Source organism: Pongo abelii, chromosome 14, assembly GCF_028885655.2.
Source record: "Pongo abelii isolate AG06213 chromosome 14, NHGRI_mPonAbe1-v2.0_pri, whole genome shotgun sequence".
Lineage (NCBI taxonomy): Eukaryota > Metazoa > Chordata > Mammalia > Primates > Hominidae > Pongo > Pongo abelii.
In genome coordinates, this window is record NC_071999.2 from 54,769,878 (window position 1) to 54,795,875 (window position 25,998).

The 25,998-nt window shown below is 43.3% G+C and overlaps 1 long non-coding RNA gene across 1 annotated transcript; it reads left to right on the plus strand.

The window, feature by feature from the left end:
- Positions 1–36: 36 nt before the first annotated feature.
- Positions 37–19,699, plus strand: LOC129049658 (uncharacterized). Its single transcript, XR_010136776.1, has 4 exons — positions 37–529; positions 11,925–14,627; positions 15,319–15,471; positions 18,954–19,699. It is a non-coding gene; the product is annotated as an uncharacterized LOC129049658 (long non-coding RNA).
- The last annotated feature ends 6,299 nt before the right edge of the window (positions 19,700–25,998 follow it).

The window sequence follows — 25,998 nt, forward strand, 5'->3', positions numbered from 1 at the left end:
AGCCCGGTTCTGCAACCTTCACTCTGGCAGTCCCTGTATTTACATGCCCCCAACACTTCTTGTTCTACCACCACACAGAATCTTAGCCTTCAGGCAGCAGCCCAGCCCTGGTCCGCAGACTCTCCTGTGTAGCACTCCCACTCCCTCTGGGGGCATCGAAGGAATGAAAGAGGGAAATTTGGATGGATTACACTGATAAAGAGCTGCTTTCGGCCGGGTGTGGTGGCTCACGCCTGTAATCCCAGCACTTTGGGAGGCCGAGGCGGGCGGATCACAAGGTCAAGAGACCGAGACCAGTCTGGCCAATCATGGCCCACATGGTGAAACCCCTTCTCTACTAAATATACAAAAATTAGCTGGGCGTGGTGGCGCGCGCTTGGAGGCTGAGGCAGGAGAATCGCTTGAACCCGGTAGGCGGAGGTTGCAGCGAGCCGAGATGGCGCCACTGCACTCCAGCCTGGCGACAGAGGGAGACTCTGTCTCAAACAAAACAACAAAAACAACAACAAAAAACTACTTTCCGGAGCAGGTGGGCTTCATTTGCTTGTATGTTAATTTTCAGAATCTATGGTAGACATGAGCAGGTATGTAATGTTGTAGTACTTATAATTTAATTGAACTGAGGTCAAAAGTTGGTAGGAATATACCATGAAGAGATCAAAAAGGACAATCTTTAAAGCGAAAGGGCCTTGGCTGGGCGCGGTGGCTCACGCCTGTAATCCTAGCACTTTGGGAGGCCGAGGTGGGTGGATCACAAGGTCAGGAGGTCGACACCAGCCTGGCCAACATGGTGAAACCCCACCTCTACTAAAAAAATACAAAAATTAGCCGGGCATGATGGCGCATACCTGTAATCTCAGCTACTTGGGAGCCTGAGGCAGGAGAATTGCTTGAACCTGGGAGGCGGAGGTTGCAGTGAGCTGAGATCGCGCCACTACACTCCAGCCTAGGCGACAGAGTGAGACTCCATCCCCAAAAAAATAAAAATAAAAAATTCAAACAACCCAACAAAAACATGCAAAGGACATACATCACAGAAAAAGAATAAATATATGAGGATATACAGGGAAAAAAAAAAAAAAGTGAAAGGGCCTTAAAGAACCTGAGGCCCAGAAGTCAGGAATTCAGAAGCCTTTGGTGGCCAAGCTATGTCCAGGGGCATTCGTCTTGTGAGTGGTGGGGTGTGGCCTGTTGATAAACACAGGCTTCAGATCCTCTGGTCATATTGGACTGTGGCCCAGTGTTGCCAGAAGATTCCACTTTTCAAGGAAAACCAAAAAGGTAGATTATTTTTCTCTTTATGTTTAAATGTTAATTCACATTTTGTTAATGGACTTAAGCATTTCCGTCACTTCAGAATATCAGGTCCTCAGTTTGCAACACCTGATCTTAGTCTAACCACTCATTTGAAGGGAAAAAAACACACACACACACCCCAGCTATGAATTTAGAAGGAATACATTAGGCAGAGCACGGTGGCTCATACCTGTAATCCCAGCACTTTGGGAGGCTGAGGTGGGAGGATCACCTGAGGTCAGGAGTTTGAGACCAGTCTGGCCAACCATGGCCCACATAGTGAAACCCCTTCTCTACAAAAATACAAAAATTAGCCGTGCATGGTGGTGCATGCCTGTAGCCACAGGTGCTCAGGAAGCTGAGGCAGGAGAATCACTTGAACCTGGGAGGCGGAGGTTGCAGTGAGTTGAGATCGCGCCACTGCACTCCAACCTGGGTAACAGAATGAGACTCTGTCTCAAAAAAAAAGAAAAAAGAAAGAATACATTAGCTCAACTCTGGGTTTTAAGGAAACAAAACTTGTGTGTTTGCCATTCTCCTTGGCTAAATGGAAGAGAAATTTTCAGACTGTTGCTCAGTCTCTATTATAATTTAGTAGGTATTCCCTTTTCAGGTTACCTTATGCCACCTTTCTTCCCACCCAGCCCAAAGCAGGGCCACCCTTTTGCCTGGATCTAGTTTAGTCATTTTTATTCTTTGCCAGTATCCCTGGTAACTTCAGCATTCACAAATGTGGCACCCTGACACCACAGTCTTTCTACATCCTTAACTTCACCAAGTTTTTTACCACTCAAGTGGTAAAAAGTGCAAGCCTGCACCAGACCTTGGAGACCTTAATCTCTGGGAAATGACCACTTCCAGGGACTCAGATTTGGTGCTTCTCATTGTTAGAAACTATCTCCTTCTCTTTTGCCTTACTCTAATCATCACCCTTGGCCTGAAACTTCTCTGGACAGCTCTTCTTTTAAATGGATTTATTTTCCACACATATTGTGAGTGTCTACCATATACCAAGCATTGTATTCATCGGGCACATGTATGAAGGACTAGGGGGTCTTGGGGGAGACAGGAAGGAAGGGCCCTCAGACCAGGGGTCAATCAAACCCTCTGACTCGCTCTTCACCTTCCCAAGGCATGGGGAGTCATGCCAGCAGTCAGTCAGGTAGCAGTATGCCGTAGGCAACACAGGCATAACAGATGGGAAAAGGACTTCATGATTTGCCTCCTAAGTCAGCTTCTTTCTGCAAACTCACCACTCTGTTACTGGCATAACCATTCTTCCAGGGACACCTCTCCAAGCTAAGAGCCATCTTTACTTCTTGTCTCTCTCCCTCAACTCCCTCACCTAGTCACCATGTTAATTCACCACTCAGTGTTTCTGGCATCTCTCTCTTCTTCCCATGCCACCCACGAGACTACCTTAACACCTCCTCCTGCCTCCCCAGTCCCTCCACAGCAATCTGACTCACTTCTCCAGATCTTCCTGACTTCATCTCTGCCCCCAATCAACATACCCTTCTCCTCTGCCATTGTCTGTCAAATCATTTCTAAACTCAGTCTAGGGCCAGGCTCCATGGCTCACGCCTGTAATCTCAGCACTTTGGGAGGCCGAGGCGGGTGGATCACCTGAGGTCAAGAGTTCAAGACCAGGCCAGGCGCAGTGGCTCATGCCTGTAATCCCAGCGCTTTGGGAGGCCAAGGTGGGTGGATCACGAGGTCAGGAGATCGAGACCATCCTGGCCAAAATGGTGAAACCCTGTCTCTACTAAAAATACAAAAAAATTAGCTGAGTGTGGTGGCGGGTGCCTGTAGTCCCAGCTACTCGGGAGGCTGAGGCAGGAGAATGGCCTGAACCCAGGAGGCGGAGCTTGCAGTGAGCTGAGATCGCGCTACAGCGCTCCAGCCTGGGCAACTGAGCAAGACTTCATCTCAAAAAAAAAAAAAAAAAAAAAGAGTTCAAGACCAGCCTGACCAACATGGTGAAACCCCGTCTCTACTAAAAAAAATACAAAAAGTTAGCCAGGCACGGTGGCACAGGCCTGTAATCCCAGCTACTTGGAAGGCTGAGGCAGGAGAATCGCTTGAACCTGGAAGAGGGAGGTTACAGTGAGCCGAGATCGCACCACTGCACTCCAGCCTGGGCAACAAGAGCGAAACTCCATCTCAAAAAATATATATATTAAAATAAATAAATAAACTTGTCTAGTGGTTAAGATCATATGTGATGCAGCCACAGTGCAAGATACTTTTTCTTATTTTTGGTTCCCCTGCACATCGCTCATGCTTCAGCTAACATGTTCTGCTCACCTTTTTCCAAGTATATCTTAACCTTTCCAGTTTTTACATCTTTGCCGTTTGACTTGCTCAGATGGCCCTGCCTGTGTCTCTGCCTGTCAACATCGCTTCCTCTTTGAATACTCATCCCACATGGTCACCTTCTCTATGAAGCTTTCCCTGCACGGTACTGTGGAAGGATATTCAGAACCTGAAAATTCAGGTCCCAGGGCTGAATCCTATCAGATCAAGCTCAGGCAAGTCAATTATCTGCCCTTAATCCTCTTTTCATCTACAAGTAAGGATCCTGAATCACTGGGATTTTATGAGAATCAAATTCTAAAATGCATGTGGAAGTGCTTTGAAATTGCTCTATTAATATTAGTTGTTACTATCTTCCTAGCCAGGAGTAATATGTTTCCCTCTGAACCTCAGAAGAACTTTACTTATGGTTTTGTATTGCTGCAATTTGTGTAGTCTTATCTCTCTCTTACCTATTGCTATGGTGTGAACCTCTATGTCCCTCCAAAATTCATACGTTGGAAGCCAATACCCAATGTGCTAGTATTAAGACGTGGGGTCTTTTGGGAAGTAATGAAGTTTTCATAGCTCTGCCCTCATGAATGGATTAGTGCTCTTATAAAAGAGGCTGGAGCCAGTGTGTACCTGTGGTCCCAGCTACTTGGGAGACTGAAGTAGGAGGATCATTTGAGGCCAAGAGTTCAAGGCTATAGTGGGTTATGATCACACTTGTGACCAGCCACTGCACTCCAGTCTGGGCAACATAGCAGGACCCCATCTCCAAAAAAAAAAAAAAAAAAAAAATGTTGAAGGGAGCGCCATAGTGCCTGTTGCCCTTCTGTCTCTTCCACCATGTGAGGACACAGTGTTCATCCCTCCTGCCATGTGAGGATACAGCAACAAACAGAGAGCAGCCTTCACCAAACACAGAATCTGCTGGGACCTTGGTCTTGGACTCCAGAACTGTAAGAAATAAGTTTCTGTTGGCTGGGCGGGGTGGCTTATGCCTGTAATCCCAGCACTTTGGGAGGCTGAGGCGGGTGGATCACAAGGTCAGGAGATCGAGACCATCCTGGCTAACACGGTGAAATCCCGTCTCTACTAAAAGTACAAAAAATTAGCCAGGCGCGGTGGCAGGCGCCTGTAGTCCCAGCTACTCGGGAGGCTGAGGCAGGAGAATGGCGTGAACCCGGGAGGCGGAGCTTGCAGTGAGCCGAGATTGCACCACTGCACTCCAGCCTGGGTGACAGAGAGACTCGTCTCAAAAAAAAAAAAAAAAAAAAGAAATAAGTTTCTGTTGTTTATAAATTATCAGGTCTCAGGTGTTTTGTTCTGGCAGCATGTTCTATCATGCATGTTTGCTGAATGAACAAATGAATTAATGAGTGAATGAATAAACTCCTTTCTTCCCTCATGATCACCTTTTGGCTAATTCACCACACTTTAAGCACACCTGAAGCAAAGACCAAATACTGAAAATTGAAGAAAATGACATCCAAATGCATCAACCCAGCTACCTAGCAGTGCTCTTACCTCAGTGGTAAAGAAATGTAAAATAATAAGTGTTTTCATTTACTGATTTCCTGCCAGGAATTTATATACATCATCTCTAATCCCTGTGAAAGCCCTGCATGGTTGAAATTATCATCTCCATCTCTCTCTGGGGCAGGCAGAGCTTGGAGCTCTGGTTCCAAGGCATGGTGAGGGTCTGTGGTGTTGGCAGGAACAATGGAAGCAAAAAGACACAGAAAGACAAGTGGTTTCTCTTGTGGCCAATCTCTAGAATAGCAGTAATGAAGACCTCCACTCTCCCCAAAGAACAAATACAGTCCTTAGACTCTAGGAAAGTAAGGTCTCCTCTCCAAGGGGTGTCCCCTGTCCGGGGAGCATCAGTCATGGAAATGGATGTGCCTAGCAGGGCAACCATCTCGTGATCCATGATAGTCAGTAGCAGCAGACACAGCATTGTAACAGTAAGGTGAAAAGTCAGAGAGGAAGAACCAGATAAATCCCCAGAAATAATTGGGGACACCTCAAGCGAGGCTAGTGTCTGGCCAGTAAGCACTGATACATAATTATGTGGATAACACAAATAAGATAACCTCAATGCATAATAATGGGCTAATGGGCCTGGGACACACACATTGTACCTCCAATATAATTTTCAAATAATCAGACTACAATAAAATAAACAATGTTAAAATTGTAGTGGGCATAATTTAGAATATACTTACCGTCTCAAGGTCATGATTCTGCATGATTTTACACACACGTGAAATCTACATGATTTTACACACACGTGAAACCTACATGATTTTACACACACGTGAAACCTACATGATTTTACACACACGTGAAACCTACATGATTTTACACACACGTGAAACCTACATGATTTTACACACACGTGAAACCTACATGATTTTACACACACGTGAAACCTACATGATTTTACACACACGTGAAGGCTACATGATTTTACACACACGTGAAACCTACATGATTTTACACACATGTGAAACCTACATGATTTTACACACATGTGAAACCTACATGATTTTACACACATGTGAAATCTACATGATTTTACACACATGTGAAATCTACATGATTTTACACACATGTGAAATCTACATGATTTTACACATATGTAAAAATATAATTTTATACTACTAGATATTATAGGACACATATAAACATAATTTTAAAATACTAGATATTATAGTACATATATGTAAAAATATAATTTTACAATACTAGATATAGAACCAAATGGTACCTTAGAGATGAACACAGTCCTGGAAGTTTAGTAACTTGCTGGTTCTTTAAATAACAAGCAGTGTGTCCTTGAACAGGTTATTTCACATAAGTAGCAAGTTGCTCACTTGTGAAATGAGCATGTTGGACTGGGTGATCTCAAAGCCTCCTCTCACAGGCATAATGCTTTGAACCTGTGAGCCCATCACTCCAGTCCAGCAGCATCTCTTCTCCTGTCTCTCCCTATTTTATAGATGAGAAATACAAAGACAGTAAATGATCATAATTGTCAAACGGACTGAAAGTTGAGTGTTCTGATTTTTTTCCACTCATGTCCAGTCCTTCATGGGCCTTCTGATTTTCCAGAAGCTGCCACTGTGCTCAACCCACCAGGTCTTCCCTGTCTCAAATGCATTAGGCCACCAAATCACCCTCAAACCAAAGTTTTCGCTCTCAAAATAGTTGAGATAGGCTGGGTGCAGTGGCTCGTGCCTGTAATCCCAGAAACTTAGGAGGCTAAGGCAAGAGGATTGCTTGAGCCCAGGAGTTTGAGGCTGCAGTGAACTGTGAATGCACCACTGCACTCCAGCCTGGGTGACACAATGAGATCCCATATCCGAAAAAAAAAATTAAATTAAAACTTATTAAGATAAATCATTATCTCAGATAAGAAATAATTCATTCACGTTAAGGTATGAATGACCTTATTAAACCATGTGAACTCCAGCCGATGGAATGTCTGATATATCTAACCTATTATTAACATCCACCTTCCCCTCCCCACACAAGAAAACAAAAAGCAACCTTTGGCATCCAATTTCAGCTGATCCCTGCTGGAAGTTATTTTGATAATACTAGGCCTACTGGGAAGTGACCTCTTTGAACGAATACCAGATTTGTTATCTGTTTCTGCATCATCTTCTCCAGTAAACATGAGTACCTGGAGCAAAGCATTTATGTCTTACTCATTTTTGGGTTCCCTGTGTCTAATATGGTACATAGCACATGATGGGGCTTCAACAAATGCTAGGTGGATTAATAAATAAACTCAAGTAGAGAAAAAACATTAACCTTACCCATTGGAGGGGAATCCATAAAATGTTTTGTATAATAAAAATGAGGAGCAGCCGGGCGCGGTGGCTCATGCCTGCAATCCCAGCCCTGTGGGAGGCTGAGGCGGGTAGTTCACGAGGTCAAGAGATCAAGACCATCCTGGCCAACATGGCGAAACCCCGTCTCTACTAAAAATACAAAAATTAGGTGTGGTGGCGCACGCTATTCAGGAGGCTGAGGCAGGAGAATCGCTTGAACCCAGGAGGCAGAGGTTGCAGTGAGCTAAGATCGCGCAACTGCACTCCAGCCGGGCGACAGAATGATACTCTGTCAAAAAAAAAAAAAAGAAAAGAGGAGCACATTTCTTTTTTGCATAAAAAAGTCATATTATGGTCTGGTGAAGATAGGGATTATGGTTATAAAATAATAATAGGCTGTGGTGGCTCACGCCTGTAATTCCAGCACCTTGGGAGGCTGAGGCAGGCGGATCACTTGAGGCCAGCAGTTCGAAAAAATTAGCCGGGCATGGTGGTGGGTGCCTGTAATCCCCGCTACTCGGGAGGCTGAGGCTAGAGAATCTCTTGAACCCAGGAGGCGGAGGTTACGGTGAGCTGGGATCATGCCATTGCACTCCAGCCTAGGTGACAGAGGGAGACTCCGTCTCAAAATAAATAAATAAGTAAATAAATACACAAAAAAATAAAAAATAATCGGGGGATGGCAGGGAGCGGGGGAGAGCATTAGGGAAAAGAGCTAATGGATGCGGGGCTTAATACCTAGGTGATGGGTTGATAGGAGCAGCAAACCACCGTGGCACATGTTTACCTATGTAACAAAACTGTACATCCTCCACGTGAACCCTGGAACTGAAAAAAATAAAATAAAATAATGATTTTTAAAAATCACCAACATGTAGAGATGTAAATAGGAAAAAAAAATGATCAGTGACAACTACTGAGTGTGCACCATGTGCCAGGAACTATGTTAAGCCTTTTCTGGGATTACTTCTTTTAATTCTCACAACAGTATTATCAGGTAGAAACTATTTTTACTCCTATTTTATAGAGGAAGAAACTGAGGCCAAAAAATGCTAAGTAACTCTTGCACAGTCAAGAGGAGAGAGAGTCCATGCAACTTGATTGCAGGGCCCATGTTTGTAATTTGGTTTTCTGCGGGCAAGCACGCAGAGAGATGAGGGAGAGCCATGTGTCCTGTCCGGGTCATGATACCTAGAGATACCTCCTTGATCCAGCATAAACAAAAGGGTTTCCACAGGACAATGATGTTATATTTAGTTGTAAAACAAACAAACAATAAAAGGTCTAAGTAAACTGGTTACCAAAATAGGAAGAATTAAACAAGTGTGAAAAGCTAGTCTCTACTGAAAAGAGATTTTTATCGTCAAGTCAGCAGGACTAGGAGAGGATTCAGACAAACCGCCAAATCCACAAGTCGGACAAAAAAAGGCTTGTCATCTAGAGTTGTATTAAGTAGATAACTTTTTATCCTTTGCATATTGCCATTTGGAGGAGACATACTCTGCTTACTAATTATGGAGCGTTAAAGACTCCAGTCTATAAATATTCAGCTCTAAAGTCATTCCTGGAAAACAAGGTAACGGGAGGCAGGAGACACCTGAAAGTAGCCATCCAAAAGACTGGTTCATTAGTTTGATTGTAAACATTCTCCTCTGTCCCTACTATTTGAGGAATTTATGATTCCCTAGGTTGGAAAATGCCTGGAGAACTGAAACGTGCAGTAACAATGCTTTTTTTTTGTTTGTTTGTTTGTTTGTTTGAGATGGAGTTTCCTTTTTTTTGCCCAGGTTGGAGTGCAATGGCGTGATCTCAGCTCACTGCAACCTCCGCCTCCCGGGTTCAAGTGATTCTCCTGCCTCAGCCTCCCGAGTAGCTGGAATTACAGGCATGTGCCACCACGCCCAGCTAATTTTGTATTTTTAGTAGAGACAAGGTTTCACCAGGCTGGTCTCAAACTCTTGACCTCAGGTGATCTGGCTGCCTTGGCCTCCCAAAGTGCTGGAGTTACAGGCATGAGCTACTGTGCCCAGCATTTTTTTTTTTTTTTTTTTTTTTTTTTTTTTTTTTTGAGACAAGGGCTCGTTCTGTTGCCCAGGTGGGAGTGCAGTGGCGCAATCACAGCTCACTGCAACTTCCGCCTCCCAGGTTCAAGCAATTCTCATGCCTCAGCCTCCCAAGTAGCTGGGATTACAGGTGTGTGCCACCATGCCTGGCTAATTTTTGTATTTTTAGTAGAGATGGGGTTTCGTCATGTTGGCCAGGCTGGTCTCAAACTCCTAGCTTCAGGTGATCTGCCCGCCTTGGTCTCCCAAAATGAACAATACAGTTCTGGGCACACTGTTTCCCCCCTATTTCAGATTTCTATGTCCCTTATAATCAACATTGCCAATACATTAATAATCCTTAGTGAAATGGCCAATAGAAATTTTCTAAAAGAAATTTTTCTTCCCTAACTTGTATGAGTCTTTTAACTTTTAGGTCTATTTCCCTTTAAATACTGCAGTTTAAATAACTTTGCTTTGGCCAGGCGTGGTGGCTCAGGCCTGTAATCCCAGCACGTTAAGAGGCCAAGGCAGGTGGATCATGAGGTCAGGACTTCAAGACCAGCCTGGCGAAGATGGTGAAACCTCATCTATACTAAAAATACAAAAATTAGCTGGGCATGGTGGCAGGTGCCTGTAATCCCAGCTACTTGGGAGGCTGAGGCAGAGAATTGCTTAAACCCGGGAGGTGGAGGTTTCAGTGCACCAAGATCGCGCCACTGCACTCCAGCCTGGGCAACAGAGCAAGACTCTGTCTCAAAAAACAGAAAAGAAAAGAAAAGTAACTTTGCTTTGGATAAAATGTGTTTTTTCCTCCAACTACACTTTCACATTTTCTCTCTTTGATACCCAGATGTTCTATACATAAGATCATAGTAGCTTAAGCATTTATAGACAAGGCAGTGTGATGTCCTACAGCTATGCTGTCCAGTACAGCTGCCACTAGCTACATGTGGCTATTTAACTTTAAATTTAAATTAATGAAAATTAAATGTAACTAAAAATTAAGTTTCTAGGGCCAGCACAGTGGCTGATGCCTATAATCCCAGCACTTTGGGAGGCCTAAGCAGGGGATCTCTTGAGACCAGGAGTTTGAGACTAGCCTGGGCAATATTATGAGACCCTGTCTCTACAAAAATTATTTTAAAAATTTCTTTTAAATTTTTAAATTTAAGCCACTCCTAGCTACTCAGAAGGCTGAGGTGGGAGGATTGCTCGAGCCCAGGAGCTCAAGGCTGCAGTGAGCTATGATTGCGCCACTGCACTGCACCCCGGGCAACAGAGAGCAAGACCTGTCTCAAAAAAAAAAATTGAGTTTCTCTTCACACTAGTTTCATTTTATGTGCGCAATAGCCACCATATTGTGGGGACTGTATTGGTAACAGAGATATAGAACATTATCACAGAAAATTATGTGGCTACCCCAGAAAGAACACAACACACGTTTAGCAACAGACAGACCTTCCTCTTTTCAATTTCCACCTTAATCTTTTACTAGACTTGTGACGATGGGAAGTTTCTTAAACTTTCAAAGTTTCAGATATTTAAACTATAAAATAGAAATACAGCTGGGTGCAGTGGCTCATGCCTGTAATCTCAGCAGTTTGGGAGGCCAAGGCAGGTGGATCACCTGAGGTCAGGAGTTCGAGACCAGCCTGGCCAATATGGTGAAATCTCATCTCTACTAAAAATACAAAAAATTAGCCGGGCATGGTGGCAGGTGCCTGTGATCCCAGCTACTCAGGAGGCTGAGTCAGGAGAATCGCTTGAACATGGGAGGCAGCGGTTGCAGTAAGCCAAGATCACACCACTGCACTCCAGCCTGGGTGACAGAATGAGACTCTGTCTCAAAAAAAAAAAAAAGAAAAAAGAGAAAAGAAAGAAACACAAATATACCTACACTTGTGTGGTGGTAGTCAATAATGCCTAACACACTTTATTGCTTAATAAAACTATTATTATTAGTGCTTAGGGATCAAACATTCCCTTTTTGATCCAAAGTAAAAAAGCTTTTGAGGCCAGGTGTGGTGGCTCATGCCCATAATCCCAGCACTTTGGGAGGCCGAGGCAGGCGGATCACCTGAGGTCAGAAGTTGGAGGCCAGCCTGGCCAACATGGTAAACCCTGTCTCTACTTAAAATACAAAAATTAGCTGTGCGTGGTGGTGCACCCCTGTAGTCCCAGCTACTTGGGAGGCTGAGGCATGAGAATCGCTTGGACCTGGGAGGCAGAGGTTACAGGGAGTGGAGCTCATGCCGTTGCACTCCACCCTGGGCAACAGAGCGAGACTCCGTCTCTCCAAAAAAAAAAAAGAAGCTTTTAAGATTCAAATTAGATATCAATATTTTCTTCATACCTTGAGTACTCAATAAACCTTGCGGACTACCAAAAATTTAGATTAAAAATGTCATAGAATACTTACATGTTTTTGTTCCTTCTCTAGGAGAAAAACAACTTGAATTGCCCTGGAGAAACCTTAGACTCTGGTAGCTGTTTAAACTCATAAATTGTCCCAGAAGATTTCTAATTCCCAAACCATCCCTCACATTTAATTCAGGAACATGTTCAGCAAATGTTTGTGTTTGTACACGAAGTCTCTCAGCGATCTAAGTTTGACTTGAAGAGCAATGAGGCAAAATTCCCATCTTCCTACCCCACTTTAATTTGGAGATAAAACCTACTCAAGTTATACATACCGGTACTTTCAAAAGCCCTTCAACTTATCTAAGCATCTCTCTAGCCCCACCCACTCTTCCCCTTTTCATCTCAATATGGAACTCTGTGTAAAAGCATCCAAAGCTGAAAGACAGAGCTGTGGATAATGTGCCTGCAGAGCTTAATCCCTGCCAATCTCACAGAGGGGCACGTTACAGTTAGGAATGTGTGCGACCAGAGCCAGGATAAGTTCAGATTCATCAAACGATTGTTTTATCAACCACAATTACTCAATACAACTAAAACAAAAATAATCTTGAGAGGCGATGAGTAACCTACAACTCATCATGATATGAAGTTCAAATAATTGCTAATGCCACACTTGGACAGTCAAGTTTTTCAAGCTTCCCCCTGCTCCCCCTGCCCAAAAAAATAGACAAGATTATGCAATGAGAAGATAAAGGAGATAGAAGACAATGCTCCAGGGCCAGGTGCGGTGGCTCATACCTGTAATCCCAGCACTTAGGGAGGCGGAGGTGGTTGGATCACGAGGTCAGGAGTTCAAGACCAGCCTGACCAAGATGGTGAAAGCCTGTCTCTACTAAAAATAAAAAAAAAAAATTAGCCAGGCATGGTGGTGGGCGCCTGTAATCCCAGCTAATCGGGAGGCTGAGACAGAGAATTGCTTGAACCCGGGAGGTAGAGGTTGCAGTGAGCTGAGATTGTGCCACTGCACTCCAGCATGGGCGGCAGAGTAAGATTCCATCTCAAAAAAAAAAAAAAAGAAAAAGAAAAAAAAGAAATCAATGCTTCATCCTTACTATTCAAAGCTAGATTGCAAAACATACTAATCTAAGAAATCTTTAGTTTGTCTCCTCCCTATAGCTTTAGTTGAGCTTTTATGTAGGGTTTCTTTTATACAAAGAAGCACAAATATCTCTCTTGGAAGACTACAGCTCAGTAACTGATGGGAACATGCAGGGGCAGGTGAAAACACACAGCAGAATAATATAAGAATGTTTTCTGATGCACAATATGAGCAAATACGGTTCTAGTCACTCTCTTTCTGCTAAGCAAAAAATCTGAACCAAGCCAACCCCTGCTATCTAAAATGGTCATTTCTGAAAAATGTCTTTATTAGTAATCATTTGTTTTCTGTAGAAATGGGAATAATAATAGCTAGCATTCATTGAGCATTTAATATGTTTAAAGCACTATTTTAAGTAATTCGCATGTATTAACAACAGTCCTATGTGGTAGGTAGAGAGTATCATCTTTCGTTTTACAGATGAATACACCGAGGCATAGAGAGGTTAAACAATTTGCCCAGGGTCACCCAGCTAATAAGTATTAGAGCCAGAATCTGAGCTTGGGCAATCCGGCTCCATTTTACACTCTTGTCTCTGTTGGCAGTTGAAACAAAGATGCACTTACATGGACACTGATTCCTTGCTACACACAAACCTGCAAACATATGTCAAGACTAACATCTTATAGTTTATGGTTACTTGTAGAAACCAAATTAAATGAGGAAACCAAACATTTGATTGGAACCTATTACTGTCATCAAAACCCACTTCTCCTTGGTTTTCTTAATTCCCAGTGAGGAGCATATCTCAGTAATTTTGTCTGTCAGGAATTTTGAAAAGTCAAGAGGTGAGTCCTAGTGACATTACTTTAGCTCCAAATCATAGCACACCTGAAGTTGGAGCCATCCATGAATTTTTCTTCTTTTTTAGTTACGTGGCTAAATAAACTCCCCTTTTAAAATGGCCATTTGAGTTTCAACTGAAAGACTCATAACGGATACACCCCCTTCTCCAGCCACTGCCATCCCCACCCCCACAGTGAGTGTCTCACAGGTGGGACCATGACCTCAGCCGGTCTATTTATTCAGAGTGAACCTCAGGGCTTTTGTAGGCATGGCCAGAAAAGAAGCTCTCTTTCCATTGGACTTGAACCTGGAAAGACATGAGCCTGGAAATACTGCATCATCTAAGGCTGCTGGAGTCTGCTGCACAGAGCTGGGGTAATAACCCATCGAGAGTGAAGGTGGAGTTAAAAGAAGCAGAGACATTGAACCCTGCGGGCATCATTTGAGTCCTGAACCTTTTAGTGTCTGAAGCTACTCAACCTCCAGCTATCTATTCCTGCCTTACAAAGACCCTAAATGTAGTGGCTTAAAACAACAAAAATTTATGATGTCTCTCAGCTCGGCAATCTGGGTGATTGTCTGGATTTACTAGTCAGCTTTACCACCGTAACAAATGACTTCCTAAATCCCAGGGGCTTGTAACAACCCACGTTCCTCACTCTGCCGTTACACGTCTGCCGTCGCATCAGTGAAGGCTCTGATTCTGCTCCATGTGTTTTCACATTCGGGGACCAAGGCTGCAGGAGGAGCCCCCATTCAAGCAAGACCTGTCATCCATGGCAGAATGAAAAGAGCAAAATACCCGATGGCCCTTTAAAGCCTCAGTTCAAATACAGTGTATGTTATGTCCTTTGATACCCCATTGACCAAAGCAAATCCCTTGCTTTGAGGAGTCCCTGTAGCTGTCTGGGTAAATTAGGTTAGCACCTGAGGCCCTTTGTGAGAGTTTAAAATAAGGAGATATGCACATACAGAGAAAAAGAGAGACTGAGGCAAAGAAGGAGAATTTATGTGTATTTCTACATGCATGGTGTGTGTATGACTTTTTTTTTTTTTTTTTTTTTTTTTGAGATGGAGTTTCGCTCTTGTTGCCCAGGCTGGAGTGCAATAGTGTGATCTCAGCTCACTGCAACCTCCGCCTCTCGGGTTCAAGTGTTTCTCCTGCCTCAGCCTTCCAAGTAGCTGGGCTTACAGGCGCCCATGACCACGCCCAGCTAATTTTCTGTATCTTTAGTAGAGACGGGGTTTTACTATGTTGGCCAGGCTGGTCTCGAACTCCTGACCTCAGGTCCACCTGCCTCGTCCTCTCAAAGTGCTGGGATTACAGGCATGAGCCACTGCACCCAGCTGGTGTATAACATTCTTAAGGCAACTTCATTTCTGTGTGGAAGGTTGAAGGTCAGTCCCAACCTGAGATATAGGACCAGTTCTTTTCTAGTCAGGGAGAATTCAGGAAGCCACGTTCCAAAACAGTAAGTCAGACTTCTGTTGAGCCTGCTCTGATTTCAGACCTTCGTTCTGCTAACAGGGATCCAGCCTTTGGCCCCATCTGTAGAGTCACAGCAGCTCTGCTGCTGCTCATCCACTGGGGCTACTGCCAATTGCTGCTCAGTCCCTTGCTGTCTTCATAGAGCCTTGGTCACAAGCTTCTTCTCGAGGACAACTACAGGGTCTGCCCCAGGTACATCCCCACCCATGAGCATCTAGTTTCTACCTCCTTTCTGCCTACCAGTCAGGGGCTAAGATAATACTGATAATATAGTAATAATAACATCTGTCATTTATTGCATATAGTAATAGCATTTACCATTTATTGCATATAGTCTCAAATTCTTATGTATCCCAGAAGTGCAGCTATTTCCAGCTGGGCCTCTGTTTTCATCAGGCATCATTCTTGATATAGATCTCAACCCTTCTTCAAGTCCCCCAGAACAATCCATGAACACCAAAAGTATTCATGAGCCATGTATAATTGACTGAGGCTTCCCCCAAAACAGTGGAGTAGAGATTTATAGTGCACACCCAACAGAAGCAGCTTTTCTCTAATTTCCTTTTCTGCTGTGCTACCATCAAGCCTCCTCCTTCTCCCCACACCTCGAAGCTTAGCCTTCTCAGTTGTATGCTGAATGCATACTGAAGTAACAGACAATGGAATATGTAACTACATAAAGCTTAAATAATAAAGCTTATTATCTCTGGGGGTATCATTTTCAGGCTTTGTTGATTCAGGGACCCAACAACATCATCAAGCACTCAACCCATGTGTTTTCTACTTCCCTCTGTGCCGTCCCCAGCCTGTTGGTTTTCATCCTCAGAGTTTCCCTCATGGTCACAAGAAGGCTGCCATAGCTCCAGGAATTACGTCCACACATAACTATATCTAAAGACATGAAGAGGACCATTATTCCTCCTCCCCACATCATAAAGGAAAAACTTTCACAGAAACATCTCAGAAGACTTACCTTTAAACTCCTCCACTGGGGTTGGGTTACATGCTTCTGCCCTAATAATAAAAGTTATTCAGCTGAGACAGGAGAATCGCTTGAACCCAGGAGGTGGAGGTTGCAATAAGCTGAGATTGCGCCACTGCACTCTAGCCTGGGCGGCAGTGCATGACTCCGTCTCAAAAAAAAAAAAAAAAAAGTTATTCAGGTTGAATATCCCAAAATGCTTGGGACCAGAAGTGTTTCAGAGTTCAGATTTTTTTCCCTCCCGATTTTGAAATATTTGCATTATACTTACCAGTTGAGCATCCCTAATCCAAAAACCCAAAACCTGAATGTTCTGATGAGCATTTCCTTTGAGCACCATGTTGACACTCAAAAAATGTTTGATTTTGAGGCGTTTCAGATTTCAGATTTTGAGATTAGGGATGTTCAACCTTTATGGGCATTTTTAGCCTCTGGAGTTGGAAAGTGGATTCTGACAGCAAGGATGAAAGATGAGGAGAGAATGGCTGTTGGGAAGAAAACCACCAGACTTAGCCACCCTGAGTAGCTTGGTGTCCTACTCACTTGTGTGCTCTGCAAAGTACAATGCCCAACTATGACTAGGCCATGCTCTTGAAGCCTGGGTAAGAGCCATCTAACATTACTTAGGAAGGCCTTTAGAGTCCGACCCCTGCCCCAACCCTAGCAAGGTTATCAAAGCCAGGGGTATCAAAACTCCTTCCTTAGAGGAGTTTTACTCATCTTTATACCTTTACTGCTTCTCCACATGCACAGCAATTCTGCAGTCTGAGAATTATCTCATTTTTTCAGATATGGAAGCTGAGTAGCAGAGAATTTAAGTGACTCACTCAGAGTCAGATAACTACTAAATGATAGATCAATATTTGAACCCAGGGTTCTCTGGTTCCAATGTCCTTGCCGTCAATGAAAGCAGAACAAAGACCCAAAAGAAAAAGCAAAGAAGACAGACTAGGCTCAAATTTTAGCAGAAGAGTAAATATCTTCTTGGTCCTTTAGTAACTTAAAACCATTACAAGGTTTTACAGAGGAATGTAATTTCTGTCCTTGGTTATCTGGAAAAGATAAAACAGAGCAGTGCTTTCAGTACTTGGCTGAGGACATGGAGGCATTTTAAAGTGTTGGAATGATTGAACACAAGCCATGCTGCTGAGTTCTGGACACCCAACCCTTTAAATGGCGCCTGGGGAGACATTTACTGAGGATCTGGCCCCTGCCCCAAGAAAGGGGGTCCCAGGCCAAAAAGCTGCGTAAACAGATATTTTTGCCACAGTGTGGTAAGTGCTATTATGGAACTATGAACAGGGCTGTGAGAGTGTGGGTGGGGGAGAGGGGCGGAGAGGGTGGACAGTAGAAAAACCCCTGACTGAGGTCATCCCTGTGTTCCAGGACAGTGCAGTCACTCATTGCAAAACAGGGACCCTGAGTCATGAGGAAAGAGCTAAAGTGAATTCAGTAGACACCATTAAACAAGGCAGGGGATGGGAGATGTCTTGGAAAGATTTCCTTCCAATATGGTTTACAGGAAAACATTTTAGCAATTCTGAATGTAAATTTCAGGGGTTTGTTTGTTTGTTTTTAAGCTTACTTTATGGAGCACTTCACATGGCTTTATGAGGATTAGTTCTTACTTCATGTAATATAGTAAGTAATTTGCATACACTATCTCATTTAAAGCTTAAAATAATCCTGTGAAGTTGATAGTTCTATTTTCCCACTCAAAAAAATTTTTTTTATTTTCGGCGGGGAGTGGTAACTCATGCCTATAATTCCAGCACTATGGGAGGCCCTCAAGGAAAGATCACTTGAGTCCAGGAGTTTGAACCAACTTGGGCACCATAGTGAGACCCCATCCCTATAAAAAATAATAAATAAAAAATTAAATTTTTTTCAAAAATGTTAGTAGCTTCCCCCCACACAGTGCACACTGTTTTAGGTACAGCAATTGATCAGAGAGTCAAGACAGCTTGTCCAGGGTCTGTCAGTTCTTCATTGGCAGAGTTGGAATCAGACCCTCCCTGTCATGAGGCCAAGGTGCCTTCTGGAAAATTCACTCCCAGCAAACACATGATTTCCTGGGAGAGGTGGTTACAGCTTAGTATACTGGATCCAGAGAGAGAATAGATGTCCTGTGCTCACAGTGGAAAAGCAACAAAAATGGTAATGAAGGTTGAATGATCATCAGTAGAAAGAACCTTTTTTTAAAAAATGGATAACGGACAATGCTCTGTCCTCATATATTTCTGTAACAAAGAATTAAGGAATTCAGTTTTAAGGAGAAAAGTTTGTCACCCTGTATTTTCTATAGCTTGGGCAAATTGACAGATGTACTACAAAATGGAAGCAGTTAAACAACATCCAATCCAGACCCTTGCCACTCAGAGTTCCTCATCCCCTGGTTTCTTGTTAGAAATGCAGATTCTTGGGCCCCTTCCAGACCTACTGAATCATTTGAACAGGAACCCCAGTTGATTTGCATGCACATTAAATCTGAGGGGCTTGCTGCTCTACATAGATACCTTTCTCTGCCATTGTTTCTTCCATTGCAGATAATGTCTTACGAGTCTATGAAAATCAAACACATGAGCAGGTCATGTTGTGAGCTGCAGAAGACAAATTTGACAACAAAGCAACATTTGCTATCTTTTTAAACTGAGTTTAATTTTAACTTAATCTAATAACTTCTTTTGAATAGGTTTTTGGGAGGATTTGTGGTCCTACAAGGGGAGAGGGAAGATAATGGGGAAAAAGAAGTCAGCAGGAAGGAAAAGGTGGGTATTTTCCCCAATGGCACAGACCAATCATATGACACCCTTAATGTGTTATCAGATTTCTACAGGGGTCAGATGTGAAGCCCATTACCTGACATGCCCACTGGGTGGTCTGGACTTTGAACAATGGCTCCTCCCATCTGGAACCCTCTGCTATTTTGCAAATGTTTCAATGGCTCTGCTGAAAGCAAGGAAACAACAGCTGGTGAATAATCTCATTTTATATTAATAGAGCAGCACTGACCTATCCAGGTCCCTTAATACTTCACGAAACAGAACATCCTTTCTTTCCCAGGGCAAGGAAGGGAAGTCTCAGCCATACCACATTACAGCACGAGTAGGGGCCCTGAAGAAGAATGAACAGAAAGAGTTTTTTCTTGCAAACCCACCTCACTGGACTTTTTCAGATGAGGATTAAGTCAGGCTAAAGGAGGATGGAAGAGAATATCTGCATTAAATCCCTGGACTTTACCTATGCAAGGAAATAACCAGAAAGTAAGAAGATTCTTGCCCCAGCCTTGCCTCTGTCTTTGTATGTGCAGCTCTTTCTGTGAAATCAAGGTAGAGATGTCCAAGTTAAGTGACAACCTGAAAGATAAATGTGGGCTATTTTTAATATCAGGGGTAGCTGGTGGTTTAATGTTAGTGGAGTCAAATAAAACAGAATGTGACAACACCACCAGTTAATGAGTGTTTGTGCCCGTGCCAGTAGCAATTTTAACGCTGTAGAGAATTGCAAAGGAATAAGGTATAATCTGTGATTTCAAGGAACTTCATTTTGCTGGAGGATTTCTTCAACACAAATGACTAGAAGCAAGGATGTAAAATATAAACTGAAAGATATATACCTTAGCCAATTATACCATCACTGACACATGCAGAAAAGGAAGATTAAAATGTTTTGATTAAGCAACATTTCTAGAGATTCTGTTAAAACTTAAACAAACAAACAAAAAATCCTGGAAAATAGTAATGCTTTCTTTAACATTTATGAAAGTTCAATTGGGTATTCCTGCTCCAATTCTCTCAGTGTGGAATAGATGAAAAGTTGCTAGAAGGGAGTGGTTACATGCCACCAGAGTAAGCAAGCTGGACCAGGCATAGAGACTAGCTGATGAGAGGTAGGGAGAATGGCAGAAACTTCTTAAAACAGTAGTTCCTAACCTTTGCCTTTTGTTTGGGTCAAGGACTCTGTGATGGTTAATTTTATGTCTCAATTTGGCTAAGTGATAGTGCCCAGATGTATATGGTCAAACCTTATTCTGGACATTTCTGTGAGAGTGTTTTTGGGTGAGACTAACATTTCAATTGGTGGACTCTGAGTATAGCAGATGGCCCTCCCTAATATGGGTGGGTCTCATTGAATCCACTGAGGGCCTGAAAAGACAAAAGACTGACTCCCCCTGAGCAAGAGGGGATTCTCTGGCCTGACAGCCTTCAGACCTTAACTGCAGCCTTGGCTCCTCCTGGTCTCCAGCCTGCCAGCCCATCCTGCAGGTTTGAGACTTGCCAACCTCCACAGTCATGAGCCAATTCTTTAAAATAAATCTCTTTATAGACACATCCTATTAGTTCTGTTTCTCTGGAGAACACTAACACTGACCCTTTTGTGAGTTTTTAGAAGGAATATTTGTTGAATGTCTTCCATGTGCCTAATTATGGACCCTCCTCCCAGAAAATTGCACATGAACACAAAATTTTACATATGGTTTCCAGGGAATCACCAAACCCTAGAAGCACATCCATGGACTCCCTCCCTTCATTTAAAAACCCCTGGGCCTCCAGCCTTCTATATAAAGTAGACATAGCTGAATATTTCCCTATCCAAATATTCCTGCTCTGAAAGCAGTTACCACCTGGTGGGTGAAGTAAGGAGTCTACCTGCCCAGAGTTACAAAAGGACCAGGAAGGCATCCGGCCACATAACTCTCTCTCCCTCACCTCACTGGGAGGCCAGGAATTTCTACGTTAGCATCAGCGCTCTGGGGTGGACGTTTGTTCACTTAACTAGAATAAGGCATTGTTACTACCCATGGTATGGCTGAGACTAGCTGGTTGTTCTTAAGCTTAAACATCAGCACTGCCTTCCTTGACATTCTCCTTATCTCCTCGTCCTTGCTGATGGACTGTGAGTGAAGGTGATGTGTGTCACCTCCAGTCAGAGGCCATGCAGATGGGGATGCCTTTCATGCCCTTTCCCCGCTTTCAGCAGACTCAGTGAAGGACTTCTCTGAGGTATTGACAGAGGCCTCAGATGGCCAAGGGGCCAGATCCTCTTTCTCCTGCACTCCACACTGGATTGTGACACAAGCAAAAGATCATCCTTTATTTATGTTACTTATGTTAAATGACTGAGATCTGGACCTTGTTTGTCAGCTTATCCTGACTAATGCATACAGGAATTTTACCATTATGAGAAAGATAGTAAAAATATTAGACAAATACCAACTTAAAAATTCTAATATGATCTAGGCTGGGTGCAGTGGCTCACGCCTGTAATCCCAGCACTTTGGGAGGCTGGGGCGGGTGGATCACGAGGTCAGGAGTTCGAGACCAGCCTGGCCAACATGCTGAAAGTCTGTCTCTACTAAAAATACGAAAAATTAGCCTGGATGGTAGCACGCACCTGTACTCCCAGCTACTCAGGAGGCTAAGGCAGGAGAATCGCTTGAACCCAGGAGGCGGAGGTTGCAGTGAGCCAAGATCGCACCACTGCACTCCAGCCTGGGTAACAGAGCAAGACTGTGTCTCAAAAAAAAAAAAAAAAAAAAAAAATTCTAATATGACCTAAGCCATTATTACCCACTGACCTTAGCAGAGACTAAAGCCTAGGTCCTGAGGAAGTAGCTGTGTTTAGGACTAAGAAGTCCAAACTCAGAGACCGCAGGAGAAGACTAGGCTTTTGCTGGAGGCAGTCATGCTGCACAAGTCCAGGAGGCTCCATTCACCCAGATTCTGTAGTTCCCTGGAGTTGTACAGTACACTGCCTGTACAACTGTACAAAGTAGCCCTGTTCCTGGTAGTGGCAAAGCAGCACAAAAGAGGCAGGAAGAAATAAGAGAGAGGAAGGGTGACATGGGAGCCTGCTATGCCTCTCTCATGACCTCATCACCCAGTCAAGTGCTGGCCCTGCTCATTGCTGAGATACCTGAAAAGTCCACCCACACCTCAGCTAATCAGATTCTAGGACAAGGCTTAGTTTGGGGGCCTTTTTGTCTATGAAAAGAAGCATATCTCCCCTGACCTAGTTCTTGAGGGTCTACCTTAAATGATTGGTTACTAAAGGAAAAATAGTACAAAGGGTGACCTGTATGTTGGCCCTGCAGTTAGAAAATAGGGATTATTATTCCCATTTGTCACAGAAAACCTTTCTTTCTTCTTTCTTTCTTTCTCTTTCTTTCTTCCTTTCTTTTTTCTTTCTTTCTTTCCTTCCTTCCTTCCTTCCTCCTTTCCTTTCCTTTCCTTCTCTCTTTCTTTCTTTCTTTTTTTTGACAGAGTCTGGCTCTGTCGCCCAGGCTGAAGTGCAGTGGTGCGATCTTGGCTCACTGCAACCTCCACCTCCCAGGTTCAAGCGATTCTCTTGCCTCAGCCTCCCGAATAGCTGGGATTACAGGTGCCTGTCACCACACTCAGCTAATTTTTTTTTTTTTTTGTATTTTTGGTAGAGATGGGGTTAAATCATGTTGCCCAGGCTAATCTCGAACTCCTGAGCTCAAGTGATCTGCCCACCTCAGCCTCCCAAAGTGCTGGGATTACAGGCGTGAGCCACCACACCCAGCCACCCTCACACCCACTTTTAAAACACTTTATATTGTAGAACATTTCAAAGATATACAAAATAGGGAAAATAATGTAATGGACCATCATTAGGCTTCAACAATTATCAACGTGTGGAAATTCCATTTCATCTATTTCTCTCTAACCCTTATTCTCTCCCCTAGTTTCTACCACTTCTCTGGATTATTTTGAGATGCATCCCAGACTTCATATCATTTCTTTCATACATATTTTAGTATGTAGCTCCAAAAAAAAAAAAAGGATTCTGTTTTTTTTTTTAAAACATAGCCATGACGTCCTTATCACACCTAAGAAACTTCCTTAATATTGACAAATATTCAGAGTTCAAATGTCTCCAATTTTCTCATAATTTTTTTCTACAATTTGTTTAAATTAGTATTCAAACATGATTCACACCTACAGTTGGCTAATATGTCTACTGGCTCTCTTTTCAGTTACAAGCTGCCCTGCCTTCTTTTCTTTCTTTTTTTTTTTTCTTCTAATTTATTTGTTGGAGAAACTGGGCCATTTGTCCTGTTGAGTTTCCCACATTCTGAATTTTGCTGATTGCATCCCTGTGGTGTCGTTCCACCTGTTTCCCTAAGTCCTGTATTTCCTGAAAAGTGTCTGCTAGATCTATAGCCTTGATCAATTCCAGCTTGATATTTTGACAAGGTTATTTCATAGGTGGTGTTGTGAGCTTTTGCATCTCATCAGGGGTACATGTCTGCTTCTCTCCCATTTTTGTAATGTTAAGATTAATTAGTGGATTCAGGTATTGCCAGCTTAGTCCATCCGTTAGAGAGTTCCCCAACGGCATTTCCCCTAATAGTTTTAACAGCCATTGATGACCAGTGCTTGGATACATTATTTCTATTATTGCAAAATTATGGTATTCTAATTCTATCATTCCTCCTTCATCTATTAGCTGAAATGCTTCTAAAAGAAGACCTTTCCCTCAACAACAATTTAGTTACCCTGAAATACAGTTCATATACAAAAGACAAATGCTCAATTCTTTCCCTTTTTAAATCAGTTTTCAGAGTAATGAGTTGGTTCCCTAGCAACCTGTAAAGGTGACCTATGAGAATTTTTTTTCTGGTATAATTATAAACTCATGGATTTTAACATATTTGATGTATTTCAATCCAGTGTGGATGCTTGAATTATTCCATCTTTGAACAGTGAGTTTCTTTCTATTGGTTCCTAACCTAAGCATTTAGGACACAACCAAGTCATCTCTGAAAGCTTTGTTACTTTCTAGTATGTCAAAATGTCTATTTCTTTTCTTTTTTTTTTTTGAGAGAGAGAGAAAGAGAGAGTCTCCCTTTGTCACCCAGGCTGGAGTGCAGTGGCACATCTCAGCTCACTGCAACCACCACCTCCTGGGCAGAAGCAATCCTCCTGCCTCAGCCTCCCAAGTAGCTGGGACTATAGGCACTTACCACCATGCCCAGCTAATTTTTGCAGTTCTTTTTTTTTTTTTTTTTTTTTTTGAGACAGTCTCGCTCTGTTGCCCAGGCTGGAGTGCAGTGGTGCAGTCTCGGCTCACTGCAAGCTTCAGCTCACTGCAAGCTTCGGCTCACTGCAAGTTCCGCCTCCCGGATTCACACCATTCTCCTGCCTCAGCCTCCCGAGTAGCTGGAACTACAGGCGCCCGCCACCACGCCCGACTAATTTTTTTGTATTTTTAGTAGAAACGGGGTTTCACGGTGTTAGCCAGGATGGTCTCAATCTCCTGACCTCGTGATCCGCCCACCTCGGCCTCCCAAAGCAGTTCTTTTTTTGTAGAGACAGGGTTTCCCCACGTTTCCCAGGCCGGTCTCAAACTCTGGGGCTCAAGCAATCCGCCTACCTCAGCCTCCCAAAGTGTTTTGATTACGGGCGTGAGCCACCAGGCCCGGCCCAAAATGTCCGTTTCTTGCCTCAGCTCTGGAATCAGTGATTATCCAAGGACGCCCTGGTTCCCTTTAGTGACAAATTGGATTTAGAAACCACAGTCGCAGAGCTGGCCACCTCCCTACCTAGGAGCCCTCTCCCTCAGGTCCCTCACATCTTCATTTGATCCTACTTTTTTTCCCAACCCTTGACTGTCCCAGCTTTTCCACAAGGGAACAAAAGACTAATAGCTAAAGGAAACTCATGAAACAGTCATGTGTCACCTAATAACAGAGATGTGTTCTCAGATATGCATCATTAGGAGATTTCGTCATTGTATGAACACCGTCATGTTCTCACACAAACCTAGATTGTAAAGCATGCTGCACGCCTAGGCTAATGCTATAGCCTATCCCTCCTAGGTCACAAACCTGTACAGCATATTACTGTACTGAATATTGTGGCAATTGTAACACAATTGTACGTGTGTGTCTATCTAAACATATCTAAATGTAGAAAAGGTGGCTGGGTGCAGTGGCTCATGCCTGTAATCCCAGTACTTTGGGAGGCCAAGACGGGTGGATCACAAGGTCAAGAAATCAAGACCAGCCTGGCCAGCATGGTGAAACCTGTCTCTACTAAAAATACAAAAATTAGCTGGGCATGATGGCATGTGCCTGTAGTCCCAGCTACTAGGGAGGCTGAGGCAGGAGAATCACTTGAACCCAGGAGGCAGAGGTTATAGTGAGCTGAGATTGCACCGCTGCACTCCAGCCTGGGTAACAAGAGCAAAATTCCAAAAAAAAAAAAAAAATTAATTAAAAAAAAAACAAAAGAAAGAAAAGGTACAGTAAAAATTCAGTATTATAATTTCATGAGACCACTCTCCTATATGCGGTCCATCATTGACTGAAATGTCTTTATGAGGTGCATGACTATAACTGAAAACAGTTATCACCTTGATACAGGTGAAGATTGAGACAAATCTCTTCTTTAGTGGAACGTGTCTAATTCCCTCACACGAATAGCCTATACTCTTTCCCTTGGTTAAAAGGGCTCCAAAACTATTGGGTCCCCAAAACCAAGGAGGTAGGGGGTTGAAGGACACTTACCTTTGCCTAATGATGTTTTTTTTTGTTTGTTTTTTGTTTTTTGAGATGGAGTCTTGCTCTGTTGCCCAGGCTGGAGTGCAGTGGTGCGATCTCGGCTCACTGCAAGCTCTGCCTCCCAGGTTCATGCCATTCTCCTGCCTCAGCCTCCCGAGTACCTGGGACTACAGGCTCCCACCACCCTGCCCAGCTAATTTTTTAAATA